The 20,925-nt window shown below is 44.6% G+C and overlaps 1 pseudogene; it reads left to right on the top strand.

Annotated features, from left to right (window-relative positions):
- LOC125536489 overlaps positions 1–9,982 on the top strand; it is a 15,055-nt pseudogene extending 5,073 nt beyond the window's left edge.
- The last annotated feature ends 10,943 nt before the right edge of the window (positions 9,983–20,925 follow it).

Raw genomic sequence — 20,925 nt, 5'->3', positions numbered from 1 at the left:
ACTAGCAGCTTGTTTGGTAAACATTTGGGTAGGGGAATATGAGTTTTTTTTTCATCGAATTTAGGACTTTATTCATAATAACAAAAATCGGTTACAGTCTGCCCGTAGGCTAGCACGTAGGAAAACTGGGCTAACAACTAGCCAACTATCCGTCCCATCAAGCGTACAGGCACGCTGAGCACAGTGATGGCCCGGCACATTCAAGTTCCTATCGACATGTCGAACCGAAAAGGAAATAAAGTGTGGTACAATGTCCAATAATGATATCTATAGAGTATCTTTATAATCACCCAATTGCGTTGTGACATTTGATAGCACACAAAGCATTCCTCCGGTATTCGGGAGTTGCATAATCTTATAGTCGAAGGAATATGCATTTGACATGAAGAAAGCAATAGCAAAAAAACTGAACGATCATTATGCTAAGCTAACGGATGGGTCTTGTCCATCACATCATTCTCCTAATGATGTGATCCCGTTATCAAATGACAACACATGTCTATGGTTAGGACACATTAACCATCTTTGATCAACGAGCTAGTCTAGTAGAGGCTCACTAGGGACACGGTATTTGTTTATGTATTCACACATGTATTTAAATTTTCGATCAATACAATTATAGCATGAATAATAAACCTTTATCATGAATAAGGAAATATAAAATAACAATTTTATTATTGCCTCTAGGGCATATTTTCTTCAGTCTCCTACTTGCACTAGAGTCAATAATCTAGTTTATATTGCCATGTGATTAACACCAATAGTTCACATCGCTATGTGATTAACACCCAAAGGGTTTACTAGAGTCAATAATCTAGTTCACATCTCCATGTGATTAACACCCAAAGAGTACTAAGGTGTGATCATGTTTTGCTTGCGAGAGAGGTTTAGTCAACGGGTCTGTCACATTCAGATCCGTATGTATTTTACAAATTTCTATGTCTACAATGCTCTGCACGGAGCTACTATAGCTAATTGCTCCCACTTTCAATATTTATCCAGATTGAGACTCAGAGTCATCCTAATCAGTGTCAAGCTTGCATCGACGTAACCATTTACGACAAACTCTTTGTCACCAACATAAACGAGAAACATTTCCTTAGTCTTTTTTAGGTACCCAAGGATAATTTTGACCGCTGTCAAGTGATCTACTCTTGTATCTGTAACATCTCAAATTTTCAATTTGGAATGTTATACATATATCATTCATGCATAATCATATTTCATTGCATCTCGTTTCGTGATCCTCGAAATCCTAAGCAACTCAAGGACCCTCGGAAAGAGTTGGGGATTTCCCTGTTTTCATATTGGAGTTTTATCGAATATTGAAACGAGGATTTTTGGTTTTAAATATTTTCCCTCCAAAAATATTTCATATTAAAATATATGAGAGGAGATAATATGACTTTTCCAAAATAAATGAAATATTGGAGGAAAAATATTAAAATCAAATATTGGATTTTATCCGGAGTTTATTGCTATTTTATTTGAAATAGAAAAATTGCACGTTTTTCAAAGTTGCATTTTAGGGCCAAGAAAATGTTCATCTTGTTCTAAATATTTTATTTAGACGGTGAAAATTTGTTTTGGCATTTTTAGATTTTTATTTTATTTATTTAGGATTTTTTTAGTTCGACGGAGTTATTTTTTTAAAAAAAGTTTCAGCGCCGGACTGGCCGAAGCCCAGCCGAGCCGGCCCGCTCGCCGCCGTCTCCGGCCTGGAGACTGCGCGCCGCGTCGCCGCCCGACCCGGGAGTCCGGCCGGGACTCCGCCTCCCCGCCGCCTTGCCCCCTTCTCCAAGCCGACCCCCCTCTTATATACGCCGTCCCCGACCCCCCCTCCACCACCCAACCCCCCCGCCGCCGCCTTTGCCGCGCCGCGCCACCATCTCGCTGTCGCACCGCTGCCGCTTGCCGCCGTTGCCATGCCGCGCCGCCGCCGCCCTCGCACCCCGCCGCCGCAGCCCCGCCTCGTCAGAGCATCGCCGGAGGTAACGCCGCCGTTGTCGTCGCCATTTTTTTAAAACAACCTAGTTCGTTTTTTTAGATCGGTTCGACGGTTTTTCTCGGTTTAGTTATTTTGCGGATGTTCGTCCGTACGTTCGTTTTAACGAACGTGTTCACTCGTTAGCCGCAGACAACGAACGCCCGTTCGTTAGCCTGTTCGTTAGTTTTCTTTTTCACGGATTTCCCGCGATTATTTTCAATCGCGATTTCTGATCGGATTTTCGTTTTAGTTTATCTTTTCGCTCGTTTGTCGGAATCAGGCGATTCAAGCGCCTAGATCTTCGTCTTGAAACCCTCTTTCCGTTTAACCAACTTGAACAAGTTTTTGCTACTGTAAAAATTTGACCTTAGTCCAGATTAGCAAACGGATCTTGTTTCTTTCGCAGTTTGAGTTTCGTTGCTCCGTTTGATTTGGTTCTTTTTGCAAACCGGAGTTCTTAAGTTGAACCTTCTGGTTAGATCCTCTTATTTGATATTTACTTGTGTTTCTTTGCTTGATTGCTTATGTATGCTATTGTTTGTTTGCGATAGAACACCCGGAGTGCGAAGCGTGCTACTACGAATCCCTAGGTTTTGCGGATCATCAGCAAGGCAAGTAACACTTTGATCATACCCCTTTATCACCCAGTTTTTATGCATTAGTTCCAATCCTCAAACAATGCATGGTTAGGATGTGATTAACATGTGGGTTGGGAAGTAGTTGATGAGGTAGAACCTATTACCCTGTTATTTATCAAACCCTTGGGAGTTACTTCTACGTGTTGCTTTTATTGCTATGCTATACTCGTAGACGTGGTTTGGGTGAGTGAAATCCATGACAAATGTGAGATTGTTAATTAATGGTTCAACTTAAGGTGGCAACTTGAATACACATCTGGGTGGGTTGTTTGTTGGACACCTGGGGAATCCAGTGTTGTCCTACGATATCCCGGAGTACCCGTGTGATAATCCTATGGTCCGCCACCCAGGCTCAAAGGGAACCGAGATATTTTCATGCTAGAAACTTCCGTGTGCAGCCACAAGCTATCGTGGGCTCTAGCATAGTTAAGTAAGCTGCGTGAAGCTCCCGAAGAGGTGGATCAGAAGGTAGAGGGATGTAGGTTGGTATGGTCTGCCCGGAGTAAGGGGTTAATGCTTCTGAAAGACTGTGTCTCGGTCATCCGTTTCTCAAACACCATGTAGTGTGAGAAATCCAACGGAGGAGATCGAGTCTTGTGGGGAAAAGTGCGCAAACCTCTGCAGAGTGTATAAACTAATCATGGTTAGTCGTGTCCCCAGTTATGGACATCTTGAGTATCTAGTACTTGGAGTATCATAAGTATCTCATCACTCTAAACTAATATTGTTGGGTTGTTAATTACTTTAATTGGGATTGAGTTGGAGGAACCTTCTCAATGATGTTTCAACTACCATGATAGTTAAATAAAATCTATTCCTTTGTTAGGGAAAAATTGGCTTTTCGCAAAAACTATAACCATAGAGCTTTCCACCAGCCAAATATGCATGTAGTGATAGCATTATTCTGTTCTTGCTCTATTGTGTTATCTTGCAGCATATTCCATGTGCTGACCCGTTTTCGGGATGCAACGTATTATGTTGCAGACTTTTCAGACGAGGAGTAAGGTTCGTTAGGTCGTTGCCGTGCAGCTCAGCTATGTCGTTGGAGTTGATGGACTCACTTTATCTTCCAAGCCTTCCGTTGTTATCGTATTAGATGGCCTTAAGCCATATTTATTGTAATAAGTTCTCTTTTGAGACATTCGATGTAATAAGTGTGTGATTGCTACTCTGTTATAAATCCTCGAGTACTGTGTGTGTCAGCATTACCGATCCAGGGATGACACTGAAGCACAGAGACTTGACCGTTTGAGGTCGGGTCGCTACAAGATGGTATCAGAGCACACGCTGAGTGTAGGACACGACCACTAAGCTAAATCCCTAGATCACTATTCTCTTCTCATTTCTGACTCCTCTCCATTTTCTACTCTTTAGGATGGCAGACGCAAGGAACAAGTTTGCACAACCGGATGAAGAAGCACCTTTTGGACGACACTTGAAGGAAGTCACTAGGTACTTGAACATTGGAATACCAAGCTTCACCGGGACTTACAACGCCACTTTACCAGAAGAGGAGCGATGGATGATTCAAGTTCAAGTTCCAGGAAGGACATTCACGCCAGTCACTAAGCCCATAGAGTTTTCCTTCTATACACCAACCTGGAGTCTAGGAAAGAGTATGGCAACTCACATCACCATGGGACGCATTGGAGAAGTTTATCATAAGGAGCTTAAAGACACTATCTATCAGATTTGTGGGCGCCAAGATGAGCAATGGGAGATGATCAGCACCAGGAAGGATAGATCAATTGCAGCTTTCATCTAGGAGTTAAACCAACACATTCGTCGCCAGGAGAACCAGATGTGTGCAGGAATGATAGACCTGAAGAAGCCAATGACTAGGATCACGGAACTGGAGGAAGAACTTAAAGATACACATGAATATTATGAGGAGGAAATCATCGTACTAGTGGAGAAGAATGACAATCTGGAAAGGAAGCTAGGAGTATTCCTGGGAGACCCCGCACCAGGAGGAGAAGACGAAGAACCCAAGGAGATTCGTCCGGAGGACTACATCATCATCGACGACACCGACTCGGACCCCGACAATAGCGATGATGACTATGAAGACGAAGCTAGAGCAGACATCATGGAATCTTCAACCGAAGAATATTTTTAGTAGACCACCACATCAGTAGTAGTATTCCACCATTTAAATAGTATAGTCCGAGCACTTTTGTATTGATAGTTAGATCGATTGTATGCCCTTGCTTGATTGATTGAGTGAAATGTTTGTGTTTGTCTCATGTGCATATGGGTAGTGTTTTCTCATTAGACCTCATTCTATTCTAATCTCTCCCCTCTAAACCCATCAGATGCCTCTGAGACGTGACCCTGGATTTACCTTCCCACTGGAGCTCACTCAGTTGATCCAGTAGCAGAATACCCTGATGCAGTTGTTAGTTCAGAACCAAGGCAACAACAACAACAACCCACCAGTTGATAACTTAGCCCGATTTCTGAGGTTGCAACCACCGGTGTTTTCCAGTAGCACCGAGCCCATAGTAGCAGATGATTGGCTCCGCAGGATTGGAAGGGAGTTAACCACTACAGGATGTACAGATGCTGAGAAAGTGCGTTTTGCCGCACATCAGTTGGATGGACCCGCAACCTCATGGTGGGAGAATTACACTGTCACCTACCCTATAGCAACTGTTACATGGGATCAGTTTCAACAAGCTTTCCGTACAACCCATGTCTCAACTGGAGCTATGAGTATGAAGAAGCGTGAGTTTCACAACTTACGCCAGGGGAGCCGTACTGTGGCTCAGTACGCGGATGAGTTTAACAAGTTATCTCGTTATGCCCCTGATGATGTGGCCACAGATGCCGCAAAGCAGGAGAAGTTTATGGAAGGGCTGAATGATGAGATGAGCATGCAGTTGATGGTGGCAACATTCAACAACTACCAGGAGTTGGTAGATAAGGCTCTTATGATTGAAGTGAAGCAGCAGCAAATTGAGAGCCGTAAGAGGAAGTATGGACAAGGAAGGTATAACTCAGGAGCTCAGCAGAAGCCTCGCCTAACCCCGAACTCGGGAGGACTTGTTCATAACCATGGAGGCCACACTCATAATGGAGGAAGTAACCATAATCATACTGGCCCAAGGAATGGGAATGGAGCAAGCAACAATCAGAAATCGCTCCAATCCAGTCACACCCGCGAAGAGAGACCTGAGCCACGTTACTTGTTTCAAGTGCGGGAAGACTGGACACTATGCCACGGAGTGCCCTGAAGCAAAGAATGGAAATGGCAATGGGAGCGCTGGAAAGAAGCCCAATCCATTCAACAAAGGACAAGTGAACCACGTCAACGTAGAGGAGGTTGAAGAGCAGCCAGACGCGGTTATTGGTAAGTTTTTGGTTAAGTCTTTTACCGCCCTTGTTCTTTTTGATACTGGTGCATCGCATTCATACATATCAAGGGAATTCGTGGATAAGTTTAAACTACCAACCCAAACCCTTAGGACCCATCTGTTAGTAGTTCACCTGGAGCAGAGTATATGGCTAGTCGATGGTGCGACCAGATACCCTTAACCATTGGTAGCCATGTTTTTCCGTCCGACCTAATAATCTTGGAGTCACAAGGATTGGATGTGATATTAGGAATGGACTGGATGTCAAAGTATGGAGGAAGCATTGACTGTGTTAGTAAGTCAATTTGTCTCACCACCCCTGAGGGAAAAAGGATCAAGTATGTATCTAGGCATGCGCCAAGGAGTAGCCAAGTAAATACCCTCACGGGAGTTGTTCAGGAGGAAGTGCCTGTAATGAAGGATTACCCGGATGTTTTTCCAGAGGAGTTGCCAGGCATGCCACCGGATCAAGACATCGAGTTTTTGATAGAGCTATTGCCAGGCACCGGGCCTATATCAAAGAGACCATACCGGATGCCCGCAAATGATCTGGAGGAGATTAAGAAACAAATCAAGGAGTTATTGGAGAAAGGTTACATTCGACGGAGCTCATCACCATGGGGAGCCCCAGTGCTTTTGGTCGAGAAGAAGGATAAGTCCCTAAGAATGGGTATTGATTACCGTGCGTTAAATGAGGTGACGATCAAGAACAAATACCCACTGCCGATGATCAATGATTTGTTTGACCAGCTGCAAGGAGCCAAGGTGTTTTCAAAGATCGATCTGCGATCTGGATATCACCAACTAAAGATACGAGAGAAGGACATACCAAAGACAACATTCACCACATGGTACGGGTTGTATGAATATACGGTCATGTCGTTTGGACTGACTAACGCCCCTCCCTACTTCATGAGCATGATGAACAAAGTGTTCATGTAATATTTGGATAAGTTCGCTGTGGTGTTCATTGATGATATAATGGTATACTTGAAGAACGAGGAGGAGCACGAAGAGCATTTGCGTTTAGTTCTCGAGAAACTCAGGGAACATCAGTTGTATGCCAAGTTCAGCAAATGCGAGTTTTGGCTGAAGGGAGTTGGATTCCTTAGACATGTTATATCAGGAGAAGGTGTAGCAGTAGATCCTACCAAGGTTCAGTTAGTCACTGAATGGTTGGCACCCACTTCAGTTAGCGAGATCCACAGTTTTCTTGGACTCGCAGTATACTATCGGAGATTCATTGAGAATTTTTCCAAAATTGTGAAGCCAATGACGGAGTTATTGAAGAAGGATACCAAATTTAAATGGACAGAAGAATGTGAAGCGAGTTTCCAGGAGTTAAAGAAACGTTTCACTACATCCCTAGTGCTGATTCTGCCGGATATACGCAAGGAGTTTCAAGTGTACTGCGACGCCTCTCGCCTAGGACTTGGAAGTGTGCTTATGCAGGACGGAAGAGTTGTTTCGTATTCCTCGCGACAACTGAAACCGCACGAGTTAAATTATGCCACGCATGATTTGGAGTTGGCTGCCGTAGTGCATGCGTTGAAGACCTGGAGACATTACCTTATTGGAAATCGTTGTGATGTGTACACGGATCATAAGAGTTTGAAGTACATATTCACACAGAAGGAGCTAAACCTTAGGAAAAGGAGATGGTTGGAGCTTATAAAGGATTATGACATGAAGCTTCACTATCATCCAGGCAAGGCCAATGTCGTAGCAGACGCGTTGAGTCAGAAGAGTTATGCTAATACCCTAGTGAGCACGGGATTGCCGAAGGAGTTAGCAGAGGATCTCAGGGAGCTTCGATTAGAGATTCTTCCTAGAGGTTTTGTTGCAACAATGGAGGTTCAGTCTACATTGTTAGGAAAGATTCGAGAAGCTCAGAAGGATGACAAAGAGGTTGCCGAGATAAAAGAGAGAATGAGCGAAGGAAAGGCCAAAGGTTTTCGTGAGGATGAGCACGACACCTTATGGTTTGAGGTCCGTGTTTATGTGCCCAATAACACAGAGATCAGGAAGTTAATACTTCAGGAGGCTCATGACTCACCATAACTCGATACACCCCGGAAACACCAAGATGTATTTGGATTTGAAGGAACGTTTCTGGTGGACTGGTATGAAGAAGGATATTGCCGAGTATGTAGCCGTATGTGATGTATGTCAGAGAGTGAAGGCTGAGCATCAAAAGCCAGCAGGATTGTTACAGCCTATGCCGATACCCGAATGGAAGTGGGATAAACTTGGCATGGATTTTATCACCGGATTACCCAGGACCAAATCAGGATATGATTCTATATGGGTAGTAGTTGATCGCTTGACCAAAGTAGCTCACTTTATCCCAGTGAAAACCACCTATACAAGTGCAAGTTGGCCAAGATATATATGACCAGGATCGTATGTCTGCATGGAGTTCCGAGGACCATCGTATCAGATAGAGGAGACACAGTTTACTTCAAAGTTTTGGCATCAGCTGCACCAAACTTTGGGGACAAGGTTGGAGTTCATTACACTCATTTGTGGTTAGACGGATGGACAGACCGAGAGAGTCAACCAGATTCTGGAGGATATGTTGAGGGCATGTGCGCTAGATTATGGATCTAGTTGGGATGACGATTTTCCCTATGCGGAGTTCTCATACAACAACAGCTACCAAGCCAGTTTGAAGATGGCACCGTTCGAAGCCCTGTACGGACGAAGGTGCAGAACACCGTTGATGTGGGATCAAGTCGGAGACCGACAATTGTTTGGACCAGGTCTGATCAAAGAGTCTGAAGAGAAAGTTAAGTTGATTAGAGATAAACTGAAGATAGCTCAGTCCAGGCAGAAGAGTTATGCAGAAACGCAAGGAAATAACCTATGAAATTGGAGATAGAGCATATCTGCGAGTGTCACCCTTGCGAGGAGTGAAACATTTTGGAGTTAAGGGAAAGTTAGCCCCGAGATTTGTAGGGCCGTATCAAATTTTGGTACGTATGGGAGAAGTTTCCTACAAGTTGGAGTTACCTGAAGGACTGTCAGGAGTTCATGATTATTTCATGTTTCACAGCTGAAGAAGTGTCATGCTGAGATGGCCGATATACCGTTAAGAGATACAGTACCCTTGGAGGCGATTCAGTTGGACAGTGATTTGACCTATGAGGAGAAGCCAGTCAGGATTCTCGAATTTGCCAGCCGAGTCACCCGCAGCAAGGTTATTAAGTTTTGCAAAGTTCAGTGGAGCCACCATACCGAGGATGAAGCCACCTGGGAACGAGAGGATGATCTTCGCAAAGACCACCCACACCTATTCTCTAGCCAACCCGAATCTCGAGGGCGAGATTCATCTTAAGGGGGGTAGGTTTGTAACATCCCAAATTTTCAATTTGGAATGTTATACATAGATCATTCATGCATATCATATTTTATTGCATTTCGTTTTGCGATCCTCGAAATCCTAAGCAACTCAAGGACCCTCGGAGAGAGTTGGGGATTTCCTGTTTTCATATTTGGGTTTTACCAAATATCGAAACGAGGATTTTTGGTTTTAAATTTTTCTCTCCGAAAAATATTTCATATTAAAATATATGAGAGGAGATAATATGACTTCTCCAAAATAAATGAAATATTGGAGGGAAAATATTAAAATCAAATATTTGTTTTTATTCAGAGTTTATTGCTATTTTATTTGAATTAGAAAAATTGCACGTTTTTCAAAGTTGCATTTTAGGGCCAAGAAAATGTTCATCTTGTTCTAAATATTTTATTTAGACGGTGAAAATTTGTTTTGGCATTTTTAGATTTTTTTTATTTTCTAGGATTTTTTTGTTTCGGCAGATTTTTTAAAAGGCGCAGTGGCCAACTGGGCCGAAGCCCAGCCGCCGGCCCGCTCCCTGCGCCGCCGTCTCCGAGCAGGAGACTGTGCGCCGCGCGCGCCCGACCGGAGTCCGGCCGGGACTCCTCTCCCGCGCCTTGCCCCCTCCTCCAAGCCGCGCCGCCCCGCCCCCTCCTTATAAGCCGCGCCGCCCCCCTTGGAGCCCCGAGCACCGCCGCCGCATGCCGCCGCCCGCCGCAAGCCGCTGCACCCCGCCGCCTCGCTTGCCGCGCCGCGCCGCCGCCGCTTGCCCTCGCCGCCACCGTCGCTCACCGGAGCTGCCACCGCCGCCTGCCCTCGTCGCCGCCGCCCCGCGTTGCCCGCGCCGCTCGCCGGAGCCGCCCGCCGCGCGGACCTCGCCGGAGGTAGAACCGTTCGTTTTTTAAAAACCGGTTCGGTTTTTTTAGAAACCCTAGTTTTTTTTGGATAGATCGGTCACCGGTTTTTTGGTTTAGTTACTTTGCGGACGTTCGTCCGTACGTTCGTTTTAACGAACAGAGTTCACTCGTTAGTAACAGACAACGAACGCTCGTTCGTTAGCCTGTTCGTCAGTTTTCTTTTTCTCGGATTTTTCGCGATTATTTTCAATCGCGATTTCTGATCCGATTTTCGTTTTAGTTTATCTTTTCGCTCGTTTGTCCGGAATCAGGCGATTCAAGCGCCTAGATCTTCGTCTCGAAACCCTCTTTCGTTTAACCAACTTGAACAAGCTTTTGCTACTGTAAAATTTGACCTTAGTCCAGATTAGTAAACGGATCTTGTTTCTTCGCAGTTTGAGTTTCGTTGCTCTGTTTGATTTGATTCTTTTTGCAAACCGGAGTTCTTAAGTTGAACTTTCTGGTTAGATCTTCTTATTTGAGATTTACCCGTGTTTCTTTGCTTGATTGCTTATGTATGCTATTGTTTGTTTGCAATAGAACACCCGGAGTGCGAAGCGTGCTACTACGAGTCCCTAGGTTTTGCGGATCATCAGCAAGGCAAGTAACACTTTGATCATACCCCTTTATCACCCAGTTTTTATGCATTAGTTCCAATCCTCAAACATTGCATGGTTAGGATGTGATTAACATGTGGGTTGGGAAGTAGTTGATGAGGTAGAACCTATTGCCATGTTATATTCAAACCTTGGGAGTTACTTCTACGTATTGCTTATATTGTTATGCTATGCTTGTAGACGTGGTTTGGGTGAGTGAAATCCCTGACAGATGTGAGATTGTTAATTAATGGTTCAACTTAATGTGGCAACTTGAATACACATCTGGGTGGATTGTTTGTTGGCACCTGGGGAATCCAGTGTTGTCCTAGGATATCCCAGAGTACCCGTGTGATAATCCTATGGTCCGCCACCCAGGCTCAAAGGGAACTGAGATATTTTTATGCTAGAAATTTCCGTGTGCAGCCACAAGCTATTATGGGCTCTAGCATAGTTGAGTAAGTTGTGTGAAGCTCCCGAAGAGGTGGATTCAGTAGGTAGAGGGATGTAGGTTGGTATGGTCTGCCCGGAGTAAGGGGTTAATGCTTCTGAAAGACTGTGTCTCGGTCATCCGTTTCTCAAACACCATGTAGTGCGAGAAATCCAACGGAGGAGATCGAGTCTTGTGGGGAAAAGTGCGCAAACCTCTGTAGAGTGTATAAACTAATCATGGTTAGCCGTGTCCCCGGTTATGGACATCTTGAGTATCTAGTACTTGGAGTATCATAAGTATCTCATCACTCTAAATAATATTGTTGGGTTGTTAATTACTTTAATTGGGATTGAGTTGGAGGAACCTTCTCAATGATGTTTCAACTACCATGATAGTTAAATAAAATATTCCTTTGTTGTAGGGAAAAATTGGCTTTTCGCAAAAACTATAACCATAGAGCTTTCCACCAGCCAAATATGCATGTAGTGATAGCATTATTCTGTTCTTGCTCTACTGTGTTACTTTGCCAGCATATTCCATGTGCTGACCCGTTTTCGGGCTGCAACGTATTATGTTGCAGACTTTTCAGACGAGGAGTAAGGTTCGTTAGGTCGTTGCCGTGCAGCTCAGCTATGCCGTTGGAGTTGATGGACTCACTTTATCTTCCAAGCCTTCCGTTGTTATCGTATTAGATGGCCTTAAGCCATATTATTGTAATAAGTTCTCTTTGAGACATTCGATGTAATAAGTGTGTGATTGCTACTCTATTATAAATCCTCGAGTACTGTGTGTGTCAGCATTACCGTCCAGGGATGACACTGAAGCACAGAGACTTGACCGTTTGAGGTCGGGTCGCTACAAAAGATATAAGTGAAGTGCAAAGAGCATTCTATAAATCAACCAAGGACTATCTCGTACCAGCATGGTGCATAAATAAAAATGAAAACTAAATGCAAAAGACGCTCCAAGATTGCACATATCGCATGAACGAAACGAATCCGAAAACATACCGATACTTGTTGAAGAAAGAGGGGATGCCTTCCGGGGCATCCCCAAGCTTAGACGCTTGAGTCTCCTTGAATATTTACTTGGGGTGCCTCGGGCATCCCCAAGCTTGAGCTCTTGCCTCTCTTCCTTCTTCTCACATCGAGACCTTCTCGATCATCGAACACTTCATCCACACAAAACTTCAACAGAAAACTCGGTAAGATCCGTTAGTATAATAAAGCAAATCACTACTATAAGTACTATTGCAAACCAATTCATATTTTGTTTTTGCATTGTGTCTACTGTAATATAACTTTTTCATGGCTTAATCCACTAATATAAATTGATAGTTTCATCAAAACAAGCAAACTATGCATCAAAAACAGAATCTGTCTAAAACAGAACAGTCTGTAATAATCTGAACATTCACCATACTTCTGATACTTGAAAAATTCTACCAAAATTAGGAAAAATAAAAAATTTGTATAGGAAGACAGTGCAAAAAGAATCAGAACCATTTGACGTTCCAGCTAAAAATGTAAAATCGCGCACTACAGCCAAAGTTTCTGTCCTGCACCGTACAAACCATCAAGCAAATGTAAACATCCTAAAGGCAAACCTTGGCACATTATTTTTATAATACAATGGAATTGTACAAGGGGATAATTATTTTTGTTGAAAAGTTTCTGTAATCAAGATTCACAAAGTTTCAGTGAGCATGAACAAAGTTCAAGGAGCTCTCCCACTTCAACAATGCTTGTCTTTCTCACTTTCACTTTCCTTTTTGAAAAAGTTTTGGGTTCCCCTCTTTATTTTGTTGTTTTTAAACTATATGAAAGCACTCAACAGAAATAAATGACTCTCTAAAACTTCCGGGTTGTCTCCCTGGCAGCGCTTTCTTTAAAGCCATTAAGCTAGGCATATAGTGCTCAAGTAATGAATCCACCCGGATCCCAAGGTATATCAAAGCCAATTTTAATTAACAATGATTTGTAATTTAGTAGTGAGCACAAAGTAACATATATCATGTAATGATGAAGTCTAACTCTCTTCCTATGCATCGGCATGTCATAAAAGAACAATTCATGCACACATAGTAAAGGCCAATGCATAGTATAAACAGTTTCTTGCAATTTTATTGTATTGGAAACATAGAGAGGCGGAGATGTAGTTCCTCTCTCATAATAATTGCAAGTAGGAGCAGCAAGCACATGCATATTATATATCTATCAAAATCATCATGTGCAACGGTAAAAGGCAACCCATCAATATAATCCTTAATAAGGGCAAACTTCTCCGATATAGTGTAGTCGGGAGAATTCAAAAGATAATAGGACTATCATGTGTGGGTGCAATAGCAACAATTTCATGTTTAACATAAGGAACTATAGCAAGTTCATCTCCATAAGCATAATTCATATTGGCATCTTGGCCACAAGCATAGCAAGCATCATCAAAAAGGGATATTTCAAAGAATCAACGGGATCATAACAATCATCATAGCAATCATCCTTCGGTAAGCACGAAGGGAAATTAAACAATGTATGAGTTGAAGAGTTACTCTCATTAGAAGGTGGGCACGGGTAGCTAATCCGACCTTCCTCCTTTTGTTCTTCGCTCTCCTCCTCATCTTTTTCATCCAATGAGCTCATAGTTTCATCAATTTCTTCTTCCATAGGCTCCTGCAAAATATTAGTCTCTTCTTGGACAGCGAAGGAGACCTCGATATATGGTTTAACATAGGCATTAGAAGCATAATTCTCATAACAATATTCAAGTATGGCAAAATTTTCAGATTTGTAAAGAGTAGCATCATACTTTTCAATCAAAGAAGCAATTTCATAAGCACCCTTAAAAGCAACAAATTCTTCAATTTGTTGAACATCATAGTAATTATAAACACCCTTAGCATAAGAAGATACGATTCCATTATCACTAAACAAACATTGGTAGGGAAGGTGTTTCTTAGGGTTTCAGAACAACAAGTATAATCATATATTTCGCATAAATTCCAAGCATAGCATTGCAAACGATGAATTTGATCCAGTAAATTTCCCTTTTTCAGATATTCGGTGTCGCACATAACAAGCATGCTCATCTAAAGATTTGCCCTCAACTAAGCTAGTTGGGGTTTCAGCACGAGCACATAGGGATCGAAGATGATCCAAGTAATAAGCTTCAGCAGTGTGATAGATTTTGAGTGGTTCTTCAACCATTGGTTAGTAGGTACAACTAATTTTTTTGGTATTTTGCGTTTCCTACCCATAACTAAAGATAGAAAACAACTAAGAACACAAATAAAAATTACTTAGTGATAAAGCAAACAAGCACACACGAGAATATTCACCCCACGCTATTGCTCCCCGGCAACGGCGCCAGAAAAAGGTCTTGATAACCCACAAGTATAGGGGATCGCAACAGTTTTTGATAAGTAAGAGTGTCGAACCCAACGAGGAGCTAAAGGCAGAACAAATATTCCCTCAAGTTCTATCGACCACCGATACAACTCTACGCATCGCTTGATGTTCGCTTTACCTAGAACAAGTATGAAACTAGAAGTACTTTGTAGGTGTTGTTGGATAGGTTTGCAAGATAATAAAGATTATGTAAATAAAAAGTAGGGGCTGTTGTAAGTAAAGCAATAAAGTAAATATAGCGAGTGTGGAAAAGTGGTGGTAGGAGTTGTGAAATTGCCCCTAAGCAATTGACTACTTTACTAGACTGATAGCAAGTATTATGTGGGAGAGGCCACTGCTAGCATGTCATCCCTGACTTGGAATTCTATGCACTTATGATTGGAACTATTAGCAAGCATCCGCAACTACTAACGTTCATTAAGGTAAAACCCAACCATAGCATTAAGATATATTGGTCCCCCTTCAATCCCGTATGCATCAATTTCTATGCTAGGTTGAAGCTTCTGTCACTCTTGCCCTCCAATACATAGTCCTATCAACATACAACTAACCCTATGGTGTGATCCACGCGCGCTCTCATATGATGGGCACCAAAGGACAGCAACATAACCACAAGCAAATTAAATCAATCATAGCAATTCATCAACCACCGATAGGACAACGAAAATCTACTCAGACATCATAGGGGCAACACATCATTGTTTGAATAATATGATAATGAAGGCACTGATGATGCACCATAGAGTAGAGGGTACAACTGGTTGCGGAGAGAGTTGGCGCTGATAGAGAAGGAGGGAAGGTAGATGGAGATGTTGGTGAAGATGGCGGAGGTGTGGAGTAGATCACGGTTGTAACAGCCCACGATGCGGCTATATCTCCCACGTGTCGGATCACGACTTAGAGGCATAACCGCATGGTAGGCATGTCACAAGAGGGGTAATCTTTACACATCCCATGTACTGAATAGGAAAGGGATAAAGAGTTGGCTTACAATTGCCACTTCACACAATACATAAATATAGCATTACATCATCCAGAATACAATCAAGGTCCGACTACGGAACCAAATAAAGAAAGACAACCCCAAATGCTAGATCCCCGATCGTCCCGACTGGGCTCCACTACTGATCAACTGGAAACGAAACAACACAACAAACACAATCTTCATCGAGCTCCTCCTTGAGCTTGGTTGTGTCACCTGCACTGACATCATCGGCACCTGCAACTGGTTTTGGAAGTAATCTATGAGTCACGGGGACTCAGCAATCTCACAGCCTCGCGATCAAGACTATTTAAGCTTATGGGTAGGAAAAGGTAGTGAGGAGCAGCTGCAGCAAGCACTAGCATATATGGTGGCTAACTTACGCAAATGAGAGCGAGAAGAGAAGCAAAGCACGGTCGTGAACTAGAAGTGATCAAGAAGTGATCCTGAACACTACTTACGTTCAAACATAACTCCAAAACCGTGTTCACTTCCCGGACTCCGCCGAAAAGAGACCATCACGGCTACACACGCTGTTGATGCATTTTAATTAAGTTAGGTGTCAAGTTCTCTACAACCGGATATTAACAAATTCCCATCCGCCCATAACCGCGGGCACGGCTTTCGAAAGTTCATAACCCTCCAGGGGTGTCCCAACTTAGCCCATCACAAGCTCTCACGGTCAATGAAGGATATTCCTTCTCCCACGAAGACCCGATCAGTCTCGGATTCCCGGTTACAAGACATTTCGACAATGGTAAAACAAGACTAGCAAAGCCGCCCAAATGTGCCGACAAATCCCGATAGGTGATGCACATATCTCGTTCTTAGGGCACACCGGATGAGCAATCCGTACAACTAAAACCAACCCTCAAGTTTCCCCGAGGTGGCGCTGCAAGGGGCTCTAGTTCGGACCAACACTTAGAGAAGCACTGCCCCCGGGGGGGGGGGGTTAAAAAAAAGATGACCCGGTCTGCGAACCGAAGGAAGGATAGGTGCTAGTGGCAAATGGTAAAACCAAGTTGGGCCTTGCTGGAGGAGTTTTATTCAAGGCGAACTGTCAAGGGTTCCCATTATAACCCAACCACGTAAGGAACGCAAAATCAAGGAACATAACACCGGTATGACGGAAACTAGGGCGGCAAGAATGGAACAAAACACCAGGCATAAGGCCGAGCCTTCCACCCTTTACCAAGTGTATAGATGCATTAATTAAAATAAGAGACATTGTGATATCCCAAAATATCCATGTTCCAACATGGAACAAGCTTCATCTTCACCTGCAACTAGCAACGCTATAAGAGGGGCTGAGCAAAGCGGTAACATAGTCAAACAATGGTTTGCTACGAAAGGGGGGTTAGAGGCTTGACATGGCAATATGGGAGGCATGATATAGCAAGTGGTAGGTATCACGGCATAGCAAATAGAGCGAGAAACTAGCAAGCAAAGATAGAAGTGATTTCGAGGGTATGGTCATCTTGCCTGAGATCCCGCAAGGAAGAAGAATGAGTCCACGAAGAAGACAAATGGACGTAGTCGAACGGATCCTCACAACTCCGGAACGAAACCGAAGCTAACGAGAGAAGCAACCCGGAAAGAAATAAGCATCATAGTAAACAACCATCACATAAGCATGGCATGATGCACAACCAAGTATGATGCATGTCCGGTTTAATGAGGCATGTCATGGCATGGCAAAATGCACAAACAATCCTACAAATTAAGTGGAGCTCAATATGCAATGAGTTGCATATTGACGAAACACCACGTGACTTATTTAGTTCTCTCCCGTTTTTGTACTCAACAATATTAAATGTTGGTTAGCATGGCAAGAGGTGAAGCATAAATAAACTACCTATCTAGACAAGTTTAAATGAGGCCAGAACAACAAGCAACAAGTCCAGAGAAATCCTCATGAGCATATATTAGATTTGATACTATTCTGCCCTAAAGCATATTTTATAGTTGTTAAACATGCAAGAAAAGTGCACCATGTTAAACTAGGCATTTTTCTACCCCATTTACATATATAATTTATTAAAAACCGAGCTACGGTTATTAAGTTATGAATTAAAGCATTTTAACAAGTTATTTAAGCAAATTTAAACAAATAGCACTTTAAACATTTTTAACATGGATGAAAGTTGGATATTATTAACCTACACAAAATTCTAAGCACTTTACATATATAAGTATTTAATTCCGATGCATGGGTGAGAAGTTATTAGATGCATGATTCTAGGGACTAAACTGCAAAACTGGTGTCCCTGGATAATTAGCAAATTGCAGTGCAAAGGAAAAAATACTATCGGGCCGAATCTGAAGGAGCTGGGCTGCTCACCATGGGCTGAGTCCCAGTCGGTGAAGGTGGGATCTGGCGCTAGGAGATGGAGGGCGAGCTGGGCCTGGGGTGTTTGTCCACGTTGGCGCCGGATCGGGTCAACAAGGAGGCGAGCTTGAGGGAGTCACGAGATCTCCTCTGCTCGATGCAGAGCGAGCAGAGGTCGCTGGCGGCTGCTAGGGCCTGGCAAAGGGTGGCGCAAAGGGCAGCGACGGCGGACCAAGGCAAAGCAGGGGAGGTCCGGCAGGGGATGCAGAACCCGGGCGACACGAGGTAAGGCTCCCAGCGGCGGCCGGTGATGCACGGAGACGTGCGTCCCTGGAGCTCGTTTCTTCTGGTACGGTGAGGTAAAGCGGGGCGGCACTGGGGTTCCTGGACGGTGGCGCGCGTGAGGCCGCGGACGAAGCCCGAAGAAGCTGCAAGAGGCCCAGCGCCATGGAGGATACAACAGCGTTGGTCCTCGGGCGGAGGACGCCAGAGCATGGCGAGGAAGCTCGGGCAGAGGCAGCAACTCCGAGATGGAGGTTGCCGGAGAAGTGGCTGGAGCCGGTGACGATGAGGCAAACGGCGACGGGGCTGGGATGGCAACGAGGACGACGCCGACGAGCTCCACGCCCATGGTGGATGGCGGAGCTGGATGGACTCGAGGGAAGGGAGGTGGCTTGGCGACGCGGGACTTAGGCGTAGGGGTGAGGCGAGCTCGAGTAGATCCGGTGGGTGGCGCTGCTCGGAGGTTGCCGGACGAAGCAGGACGACGGCGGTGGTGCCATGGAGCTTGGGCGAGCTCCTGCTCGTTCCTGGGAAGGAGAGAGAGAGGACCACCGTGAGAGAGAGATAGAGGGAAAAACAGGAGGAGGAGAGGAGCGGGACGAGGCCCGGTCCTGGTCGTGGCCGCCGGCGGCGGGGTCGCCGGAGGGCGCGGCCTGCAGGGTCGGTGAGGCTCGGGCGCGAGGGCTCCTGCTCCGCTGCTGCGGCAGGACGAGGAGGTAGGCATTGGTTGGGCGGTGGCGCAAATCGAGGGAGGTGGTCGGAGCCATGATTCCCTCGATCTGGATCGAGCGAGGCTGTGGGTGATTGGGTTGGCACAGAAATCAAGGAAGACAAGATTTGATTTGTGTAGATGCGGTTGGATTGGTGGAAGAAATGAGGGAGGGAGAAGCTGGGGTGAGATCCTGATAGGTCTAGGAGGTGGCGGCGGCTAGGAGGATGGATGGGACAAGTAGGGGTTAGGGTTGGACTATATATGTGATAAAGAGGGGAGTTTGGATCATCCGATCAAAATCCGATGAACGAGAATGAATAGGCTAGGGAGTCCAAATACGAGACCGAAGATGTTTTGTAGATGTTTGGGGATGATCCGGACCCAACGGTGACGACTATCCGGGTCAGGTTCGGGACAGTTTTGGACGCGCGCCCGAGGAGGGCCGCGGGCTGACGAGAGAGGTTAGGTTGGGCTTGGCGGTAGGCAGTGGACTGTGTAGATGGTCTAGGGAGGAAAGAGAGGGAAAACCCGGCAACAAGTTCCGGAGACCAAAAACGTCCGACGATAGACCGACAACTATTGCCGCTATAGTTATCCGTTGGAGCGTCAAACGAATTCTGAATGCGATGAAACTTGGCAGGCGACCTACTAACAACATAACAACACCGCATGCCAACTTTCAACCCATTCCAAGAACATTTTCCGGCCACTTATAAAATACTATTTCGGACATGCCGCGGGAGCGTGCAAGTGTGTCTGGGCTCAGAACAGGCAACGGACAGAACTGGGAAACCCGGACGAATGCAAGTTTTGAAAACATGATGATGTAATGCACATGATGACATGACAAGATGAACACGCAAGCGAAATACATGGCAATGAACGGTGAATAACTGGAAGACACCTGGCGCAACGGTCTCGGGGCGTCACAGCGGTGATGATGATGATGGCCATGGCAGCGTTCCGGCACCACCGGAAGAGAAGGGGAGAGGGGGACCCTTCGTCTTCTTCTTCCTTGTCCTCCTCCCTAGATGGGAGAAGGGTTTCCCCTCTAGTCCTTGGCCTCCATGGCATGGGAGGGGCGAGATCCCCTCCGAGATTGGATCTGTCTCTCTGTCTCTCTCTGTTTCTGCGTTCTGGTCTACTGCCCTTTCACCGTTTCGTATATATATATGGAGATCCGTAACTCCGATTAGACTGAAACCTTCTCCGTGATTTTTTTTTACGAAAAAATAGCTTTCTTGCGGCCGAAGAAGGGCATTAACCGCCTTACGGGTGGCCCACGAGGGTCAGGGGCGCGCCCAGGGGGGCAGGCACGCCCCCCTGCCTTGTGGCCACCTCGGACACCGTCTCGCGTGGATTTTTCTTCCGGAATTTGCCAAATATTCCAAAAATAAGCTCCGTCCATTTTTATCCCGTTTGGATTCCGTTTATATGGATATTCTGCAAAACATAAAACAACAACAAACAGGAACTGGCACTGGCACTGGATCAATATGTGTCCCAAAAATAATATAAAAAGTTGCCAAAAGTATATGGAAAGTTGTAGAATATTGGCATGGAACAATCAAAAATTATAGATACGTGGAGACGTATCATCCATCTTCAACTCTGAAGAAAAGGACCTCCCCAACACTACTGATGACGGCGATGAGGACTACGCTCCCACCTATTGCTTCATGGCAAAAGGCTCAAAGGTACTCAAATATCCCTCCTCTGAATCTAGTGAGGATGAATCTGATGAAAACCTCGAACCTAGCTATTCTAAACTTGCTAAGATTGCTGTGAGACTGCAAAAGGCTCTTGAAAAGGTTCAAAATATGCTAGATAAAAGCGATGATATGTCGGGCGAGGAAATGGATCGCACTAAAATCTTGACTGAAAATCTTCAGAGACTTCAGTCCAAGTTTGAAAATCTTCAAGATCATCATAACACTCTCCTATCTGATCATGAGAAGCTTTCTTATGAA

The sequence above is a fragment of the Triticum urartu genome, chromosome 2, assembly GCF_003073215.2.
Source record: "Triticum urartu cultivar G1812 chromosome 2, Tu2.1, whole genome shotgun sequence".
Classification (NCBI taxonomy): Eukaryota; Viridiplantae; Streptophyta; class Magnoliopsida; order Poales; family Poaceae; genus Triticum; species Triticum urartu.
Note: the sequence above shows the minus strand (reverse complement) of the source record. Positions and strands in the feature narration are given on the sequence as shown.